This window comes from Amblyomma maculatum, chromosome 4 (assembly GCF_055883805.1).
Source record: "Amblyomma maculatum isolate TAMU_Amacu chromosome 4, ASM5588380v1, whole genome shotgun sequence".
Classification (NCBI taxonomy): domain Eukaryota; kingdom Metazoa; phylum Arthropoda; class Arachnida; order Ixodida; family Ixodidae; genus Amblyomma; species Amblyomma maculatum.
In genome coordinates, this window is record NC_139347.1 from 199,181,896 (window position 1) to 199,191,424 (window position 9,529).

A 9,529-nucleotide genomic window follows, 5' to 3' on the forward strand; every position below is an offset into this window, starting at 1 on the left:
CGCGGCACATTGTGCCTTACTGTTCAAGCACAATAGGCTAGAATTAACAGCGACGTTCAGTGATCCGTCTTTTATAAATGCAAATGCTGAATAGGAGAAAAAAGTTCAGAAAGATGTCATTAGTAAAATGAGTTAAGAGACAGACACGATATAAAACTAAAAGAATTGATGATATTGGTATAAGCAGCGACAAGGAAAGGGCAGTGAGACGCCGGTGCACTACACCTAGACTTACTATCCAGAACAAACGCTTCCAGGACACGAGAAAAGCAATGTTAGAGTGCAAGTGTTACGTAATTCATTTCGTATCGCTAACTCACATCACGCGAGTCCGCCTCAAACATCACCAGTCTGGTTTCCAGATATTGGCTTATAACAAAACTATGGGCTTTGATTTCTCTTTGTGCGTTCTTCATCGCATCGCATTCATGCGTCATCACACAGATGGAAGGCGGGCAGGCGTCGCCGTAGGTATGCAGACAGTGACGAGGCGCGCTGTGCGAAAAGAGCTTCGGTTGGTGTGGGGGGAAATGTTCGCATTTCATCGTTCAAGCTCTATGTTCCTCATACGAGCATTAAGGGCACCCAGTGACATGCCGATGGTTACCTTCGACTATGAGAGTCCTAGGTGATGCGACAAAGTGCCAACAAGACGCAGAAGTGTCAACAAGAAGCAGAGGCGAAACAACTCATATGTGATGAGAAAAAAGAATTGAGACATAGGAAAGGAACAATAATGATTTCGCATTACCACGCCTAAGTAGTCTCAAAATGTTTCTGGAAAGTTTTTTTTATCATATTTGTGTTGCGCATGTTTGTATGTGCCAAAGCTGGAAGGGAACCATTAGTGGAAGGGATGTCTCGGTTTTCTTTGCAGCGTTTTCATTTTTATGCAGCTGGAAATTGTGTTATGGGTCGTCTTTGCCAGATGTGACCTGGGCCCGAATTCCGAGTTTGCGTCGTTATCGATATGTCGCTATCTGACGTGACCTTGAGTCGTTTCATGTGCCAGCACGGAACCGAAAGAGGTGGCAGCATCATGTTCCGGCGTTTACCAAACAGATGACTTGATATCGGGGAGATAGGGACATTTTCGATAAAGACGCAAACTCGGAATACGGGCCCAGTACTGTTTCCCAAACTTCTCGGAGATGGATACCTAAGCTGTCAGAAAATAAACTCACGTAGCCACGGGAGTTTTGAGCGAATGTGCATTTCAGTATTTCTAAAGGTCGTGTAGAAGATCCTACGGGAAGGCTACCAAGAGTCAAGAGCAAAAGCATGAGGCTGCACTCTGTTAATAAGGCGAAAGCCTTTAATGGGTCATGCTGTCGTGGACAGTGTGTCCCGGTTTTGCAGTGTTCTGATTGGCCGAGGCGTGATGCGTCAATCCCATCTGCAATCCTACACTTGAACCAACACCACCTACTCTAGGTGGTGTTGCTTGAACACGCGCCACGGAACGCCAAGCGACAGGAGGGATGGTGTACCGTCCAAACGCAAACTTGTCGGAAAAAAAAATGGCTCAGGCTTAGCTTGGTTAAGCCTGGTCAGATGCGAAGCATATTGATTGCTAAACTCGGCTTTCCATGGTTACACTTGGCTAAACTTTTCTTTCTTTGGTTACACGTGCTTTTACACGGTTTAAACTTGGAATGCACAATGTTTTCCTATCGCATAAAACTAGGTAATAGCATGACTCGTTCATCTCTAATCTAACTGTGTTACCGACACGCACAACGAACATGTCGTCCCCCAGGCCAACGATACTCGATTGCCACTACGCTCCTTGGCCAAACGTTCTTCCCGCTCTTCTGGGCTCTCTGCAGCCCACCGCAGCCTTCGCTTTTCATTTCACCGCTCGGCTGCACTCCCTGGAGGCATCGCCACCTTTTGTGAGGGTCTACTGGAGGCGAGCGCAATCGTCTCCCCTTTATATATAAACCTGCGCTATACCACGTGGTCCGCACAGCGTGCAACCGCAGCCGACGGCGCGAGCCGGTCCCCATCTCTCCTCTGTCGTGACGTAAGCGTATCACGTGGTGTGACGTCCCCATACCACGTGGTCCACACGGCGTGCAACCGCAGCCGACGGCGCGAGCCGGTCCCCCGTCTGTTGTTGTTGTTATGAACTTTATTTTTCCACCGATCTAGGAGGCCCCCTACTCCCCGCCCCCGGCACGCAGGCCTATGGGACGAAGGCCGGGGCCTCCGCGACAAAAGACAGGCGAAGCGACAGTGTTTCTTCGCGGCTTCTGCCGCCAGGCGGACAGCAATTGCTGCTGGTTGGCGGGGGACTCGCTCCGCAGTAGCAGTTCCCAGGCTTCTCTACTATTTTATGTTTTCCTTGGCGCCAGGGGAATCAAGGCATTGCCAGATTATGTGATCCAGAGTACCCCTTTCTCCGCAGGTTTCGCATTTATCGTCCGCCTTTTCCTCCACTTGCGTGTGGAAAAGCCAGACGGGACTTGTGAAATTTCCAGCTTGCAGGCGCCGCCAAGCGACGGCCTCCTTGTTAGTTAGCGTTCGGTCCGGTGGTGGCAGGGACCTTCTGCTAAGTCTGTAGTGTTCTAAAATTTCCTTATGTTTGCAGCCTCTCGTCCATCCCATCGCAATCAGGCGGCTCTACGGCTGCCCGGAAGTAGAGAGCTCGGGCTAGCTCGTGCGCCGCCTCGTTGCCGGGGACGGACTCGTGCGCGGGGGTCCAAATAATTCGAATCTTTCTTTCAAGTTTTCCTTTCTCTAAAATTTTGGCTGCCTCCGTCGAGGCCCTTCCTTTTCCAAAGTTCCAGACAGCTGTTTTGCTGTTACTAATAACTATGCCGGCTTCCGTTCCAACGCAAGCGAGCGCTATTGCAACTTCTTCAGCTGTGTCTACATTTCGGCTTCTAACGGACGCGGCGGCGGCGCGCACGCCGCGGCCGTTGACGACCACAGCCACCGCCGCCCCCGACTTCCCGCTAGCCGCGTCCACGTAGGCGACCTCCCCCGGCTTCATTTTCCCCGCTTTCTTTGTTGTTGTTGTTGTTGTTGTTGTGGCTATAGGAAGAAGGAAAAGAAAATGCACGGGCCTGCTACTGGCTCTGTAGCTGAGCCACCTCCGCTGCCTCGTGCAGATAGAAGAGAATATAGAGAAGAGAGAAAAGCAAGAGGGAAAGAAAGACGCGCGCCGCAACAACAGCCGTCGTCCACCACCAGCGGTGACGTGTGCAATAACGGCCTACAACAGATAAAAATTTGATGCCAGGCCAGCCCCTGCCGCAAGCTGCGGTGACCCACCTGCACCAGCCCCATCGTCTATTTTTTGCGAGAGTATCGGCCCTCTTTTGTCTCCTGTCCTTGTTGTACGTAGGGTGCATGTTTTTAGGTAGGGGGGGGGGGCACTATTATATATTCGCGACACTCTCGTGGAATGTCTACTTGCGGCTTGTTCCTCTATCTGACTGCAGTCCCACCCAGCCGAGGATGGTTCTGCCCGTGGGGGTTCTGCTCAATCTTTCTAGTTGCGCCATGCGCACAGCCTCCGCTAGTTCCGTCCAATTGTTGTGCACCCCCTTTTCGAGGAGGAGTTCAGTCGAGGTCGAGATGGGTAGTCCCAGAGCCCTCTTCGCGCATCGTCTGAAGAGTGCGTCTATTCTCTGCTTTTCGTCTGATCTAATGTTTAGGAATGGTGTGGCGTAACATATGCGGCTATCAGTGATCTAAGCCTGCATTAGTTTCAGGAGGCTTCGTTCCTTAAGGCCCCGACCCTTGAGTGCGATTCTCCTGAACAGACCCGTGACTTGCGCGGCGTAAGCGTTCAGTTTCTTAACCGTTGTATCGTTGTACCCATCTGCTTGCAGAAACAGCCCCAAGATCCTAATTTGTTCGACTTTTGGCACTATTTGGCCGTCTACTGTTACGCTGATGTTTATCTGGCGTTTACACCTGAGCGCCCTCGGGCTGTAGATAAACAGTTGCGATTTTTGTGGAGAGCACGAGAGGCCCCTTTCGGCCGCGTAGGACACCACGGTGTCCGCCGCCGCTTGCAAGCGCTCCTCAATGCTCGCGTCACTCCCCTGGGTGACCCACAGGTTGACGTCGTCCGCTTACATGCAGAATTTTAAGTTTTCCACTTTCCTCAGTTCTGCCGGGAGGTTTCGCATGGCAACATTAAAAAGGAACGGGGACAGCACCGAACCCTGTGGCGTACCCCTGCTTCCTAGTTTGACGGTGGAGGATTCAATGTCCTGAAACTTTATCGTTCTACCCGACAGGAAGTCTTTTACGTAGTCGTACGTTTTCTTTCCGACCCCCAATTCTTGGAGGCCAGAAAGAATTGCCGCGTGTTTTACGTTATCGAACGCCTTTGTCAGGTCTAGACCTAGTAGTACCCTCGCGTCCCTGCTTTCGCTTTCTATGATGTCGTGTCTCAAGCGGAGCATTACGTCCTCTGTGCCCAGGCCGGGCCGGAACCCAACCATTCTCTCCTCAGTCGTGACGTCAGCGTATCCCGTGGTGGGACGTCACCATACCACGTGGTCCGCACGACGTGCAACCGCAGCCGACGGTGCGAGCTGGACCCTCGTCTCTCCTCTGTCGTGAGGTCAGCGTATCACGTGGTGTGACGTCACCATACCACGTGGTCCGCACAGCATGCAACCGCAGCCGACGGCGCGAGCTGGTCCCCCGTTTCTCCTCTGTCGTGACGTCAGCGTATCACGTGGTGTGACGTCACCATACCATGTTGTCCGCACGGCGTGCAACCGCAGCCGACGGCGCGAGCTGGACCCCCGTCTCTCCTCTGTCGTGACGTCAGCGTATCACGTGGTGTGACGTAGCATTCTACATTCTTTGCACAGCGCGTAACCGTCACGAAGGGCTATGGTTTACCTCTAGCAATATGCTCCGCATAAAAGTGTAATAGATACGGCGGCTTTCCTTTCCTGTAAGCCAATTATAATTATATGTAGCGCTACAGCGAACGCCGATAAAAGAAGCCTCATCTTGTCTAGCGTACCTGCCATCTGCAATCCCACACTTGGACGCGCGCCGAGGAACGCCACGCGAAAGGAAGGATGGTGTACCGTCCAAAAGCACACTTGCCGGAAAAAGTGTAATAGATTCTGCGGCTTTCCTTTCGTGTTAACCAATTATAACGCCGATAAAAGAAGCCTCATCTTGGCATCTGCAAACCCACATTTTAACGCGCGCCAAGAAACGCCACACGACAGGAGGGATGGTGTGCCGTCCAAACGCACACTTGGAGAAGTGTGACATACTGTGCATTTACTTTCCTGTAAACCAATTATAATTATATGTAGCACTGCAGCGAACGCCGATAAAAGGAGCCTCACCTTGTCTAGCGTTGTTGTTGTGGCCGTAGGAAGAAGGAGTGAGTGAGTGAGTGAAAACTTTATTGGATATTTCAAGGGTTTCGCGGTTGTGAAGTCTTCGTCGTCTTCTCTGGCGCTGGCGACTTGAGGCTTCTCGGCCTGCTACTGACTGTAGCTGAGCCACCTCCGCTCTCTCGTGCAGACAGAAGAGAAAATAGAGAAGAAAGAGAAAGAAGAGGGAGAGAATTGATTGAATGTCCTCTATTGAATGGGAAGGCTCATGGCCATGGATGGGGATAAAGGGGAGTAGAGAGAAACTTCATTGTTTAGGTCGCCACTTGAATCACATTGCTCTAACCAGGCCACTACGCGAGCCATACTTGGCAAATATCATCTGTGTGTTAGCATGCTTCTAGAAGGGAATGGTAGTTCAGGTGGTAGGGTTTGATCTCGGAGCGTCCAGTAGAAAAAGCAGGGCAATCCCAGAGTAGATGAGATATGCTGCCGGGAGTTAGAGTCGTACAGTGGAGGTACGTAATCATTTTCTCTGTATACTCACGCCAGAGGGCCATAATACGTGGCGTGTAAGCCGCATGGGCGGTGAGCTTATTTAAAAAAACCTCTTGACATCTGATGAGGCGAGTTTTTCTCGTAAAAGGTGGGTCTGGTGTGACCACCTGCATGCGATGCTGACGGAGGCTACGAAGACTGGTCCGAGTATAGTGCATAGGGCAAGAGAAGAGGGGAGTTGCCCGCCCAAGGTCGAGTAAGGATGAAGCAAGGGGGGTCGGGAAGTAAATGTGGATATCCCACCTGCCAAGGCAGCCGCGGCGTGTGCCGCCGCATTGCCCCCTGATTCGTCCGAGTGACCTGGGGTCCAGTGAATAGCGACAGTTCTGGTCGCGAGTTGGTGGCGTCTAAGGAGGCGCTGTATGGCCGTAGCTGAAACTCGCCAAACGCGTTCCTAGTACTTGTGCCCAAATCTGGATCCGCAAGTTTTTGACATCTAGACCCATTCAGCTGCATGGCAAAGCTCCAGGATAGGTGCCGAAAACCTACTACTTGGATAGGGGTGTACCTCAGGGCTCCATTCTCGGACCCATATTGTTCAACTTGGCCATGACACGCGTCACCGAGAATCTGGAAATCAGCACAAGTGCAAGATTCGTTATATATGCCGATGATATTACCGTCGGGACTGAGGCAGCGGATTACGTAGACAAATATTCTATGCAGACTGAACTTCAGGCAGCCCTTTTTTGTCTCGAAGATACACTAACCAAAATTGGCCCCGAACTCGCCCCACATAAAACAGAATTGATTAGTATCGACGGAAAACAAAACCAACCATAGTATACAGATCCATCTTCACCCAATCGGAGGCAACACCATCACTTCCTCAAATGGGCAAATCCGCATTCTTGGCCTATCCATCTCAAGCTGCAACAGTCCCCAGAGATGGGTTCATCAGCTACAACGCCTTTGGCCAGCACTGCTACAGACTTTTCGTCGCCTGTCCAACCGGCATGGCAGTGCGCGTACACATGCCTGCCGTGCGATGGCCCGAGCAGCTGCGGTTGGAGAAATTCTCTATGGCACACCCGTCCTCCAACCGTCGAAAACTGACTTCGCTAAGGTCGAACGCCTTCATCGCGTAACACTACGCACTATTACCGGTCTACCTAAGCACACTCCTATAGCCGAACTTGAGCGTTCGGCCGCTCCTTCGCCGCTCACTGTCATCTTTACCGAGTCACAGACGCGTCAAAAAATACGCCTAGAGAACACTGTTCAAGGGCGTCGCCTGCTGGCCTGGGATGAACAGCTTAACGACAAAACACCAGCCCTATATGCATCTCTTCCCCCTTGGGAGATGCCATGCAGTAGTCACACGCCTCCAACGCCGACCTATAAACGGCGATTTCGTCTTTCCCCGGGCGCTCCTCGCTGCCCATCACCGACAAGAGCGAATCCCTGATTCGACTGACATATACAGCGACGCATAGATTACAAGCGAATTTGCATCTATGGGCTGGGTATGCGACGACAACCTTTCACGTTCAGGCGCTTATGCCTGCCACCTACCTCAAGGTACCCCTCTTCATGCTGAACTCCTTGCGATTTGGGAAGCCTTGTCAAGAGTGCCTTGCACCGGAACTGGTTCAATACGTATTCTTATTAATTCCTATGATTGATTGATTTATAGGAAGGGAAAGGCGGAGCAACGGTCTCACTTGTTTTCTGCGGACACCTCAATCGCGCCGTAGGGGAAGAGAGGAAGGTGGGAGAGAAAGTGGAAAGAGAGAAAGAGGAGCCGTAGTGGAGGGCTTCGGTGTAATTTCGACCACCTGGGGATCTTTAACGTGCCGTGACATCGCACAGCACAAGGACGCCTCTTCGTTTCGCCTCCATCGAAACGCAGCCGCCGAGGTCGGGTTCGAACCCGGGTACTCCGTCACAGTAGTCGGGCGTCTTACCACTGCACCACCCCGGCGGGGCACTATGAAGCTTACAAGGAAATTGCTACAGAGGGAGAGAAAGAAGCGCGCCGCAAGCACAGCCGTCGTTCACCACCAAAACGGTGGCGGGTGGTGCAATGACGGCCTACAACAAATAAATATTATCTGGCAGGCCAGCCACCGCAGCAAGCGGCAGTGACCCACCTGTCCCATCCCCATGCCATCTACACCACACTTGAACGCGCGCCAAGGAACGCCTTGTGACAGGAGGGATGGTGTACCGTCCAAAACTCACATTTGCCGGAAAAAATGTGATTGATACTGCGCCATTCCTTTCCTGTAAGCCAATTATAATTATATGTAGCACTGCAGTGAACGCCGATAAAAGTTCGATGGAGGCGAAACGAAGAGGCGTCGTGTGCTGTGCGATGTCAGCGCACGTTAAAGATCCCCAGGTGGTCGAAATTACTCCGTAGCCCTCCACTACGGCCCCCCTTTCTCTCTATCCACTTTCACTCCCACCCTCATCCCTTCCCTTACGGCGCGGTTCAGGTGTCCACAGAGCAAGTGTGACAGATACTGCGCCTTTCCCTTCCTATGAACCAACCAACCAACGCCGATAAAAGAAGCCTCATCTTGTCTAGCGTCCCTGCCATCTGCAATCCACACTTGAACGCGCGCCAAGGAACGCAACGTGAGAGGAGGGATGGGGTACCATCCAAACACGCTGGCTGCAAAACGTGTGATCGATACTGCGCGCTTCCTTTCATGTGAGCCAATTACATTCGTATGTAGCACTGCAGCGACGCCGATAAAAAAAGCCTCATCTTGTCTAGCGTCCCTGCCATCTGCAATCCACACTTGAACGCGCGCCAAGGAACGCAACGTGAGAGGAGGGATGGGGTACCATCCAAACACGCTGGCTGCAAAACGTGTGATCGATACTGCGCGCTTCCTTTCATGTGAGCCAAGTACATTCGTATGTAGCACTACAGCGACGCCGATAAAAAAAGCCTCATCTTGTCTAGCGTCCCTGCCATCTGTAATCTAACCCTTGAACGCGCACCAAGGTACGCCACGAGACCGGAGGGATGGTGCACCGTCCAAGCGCACACTTGTCGGAGAAAGTGTAACATAGTGTGCCTTTCCTTTCCTATAAACCAATTAAATATATTGTGAGCACTGTGTGGCGCTTCTTCTTCCACACGGCTGAACGTGCTGCAGCCACCGTAGTGCTGCTTCATCTTCATCCTGCTCCCTCTTGTAGATACCCATCGTCATCGCGGAGTGTGTTTGGCTGCAGTGTGCGACCAAGGCTTCAGGTCTGCAATAAAGCCTGATTCCCCAAGTCCGACCTTCGCGTTACCTTACACGTGGTGGAGGTGCGCCTTGATTGCCCCGCTGCTTCGTCACCTGCATCCACCTGGAGCTTCGTTCTGGCCGCCGTTTGACCCCGACCACCATCGTCATGACTCAAGAGGGCCACTCCGCTACTTCGGCTTCTACCAACTCGACTCCAGCTCCCCTTGCCACTTGGACTGTCAGCAGCCGTCAGCGCGACCCGCAGATGTTCGCCGGTCTCCGAGGCGACGACGCTGATGACTGGCTCGACAGCTACGACCGGGTCAGTGCTTTCAACCGGTGGGACGATTCGCTTAAACTAATTAATGTGTCCTTTTATTTGACGGATGTGGCCAAAACGTGGTTCCTAAATCATGAATCGACGATTCCTGACTGGGCTACCTTTAAACAAAA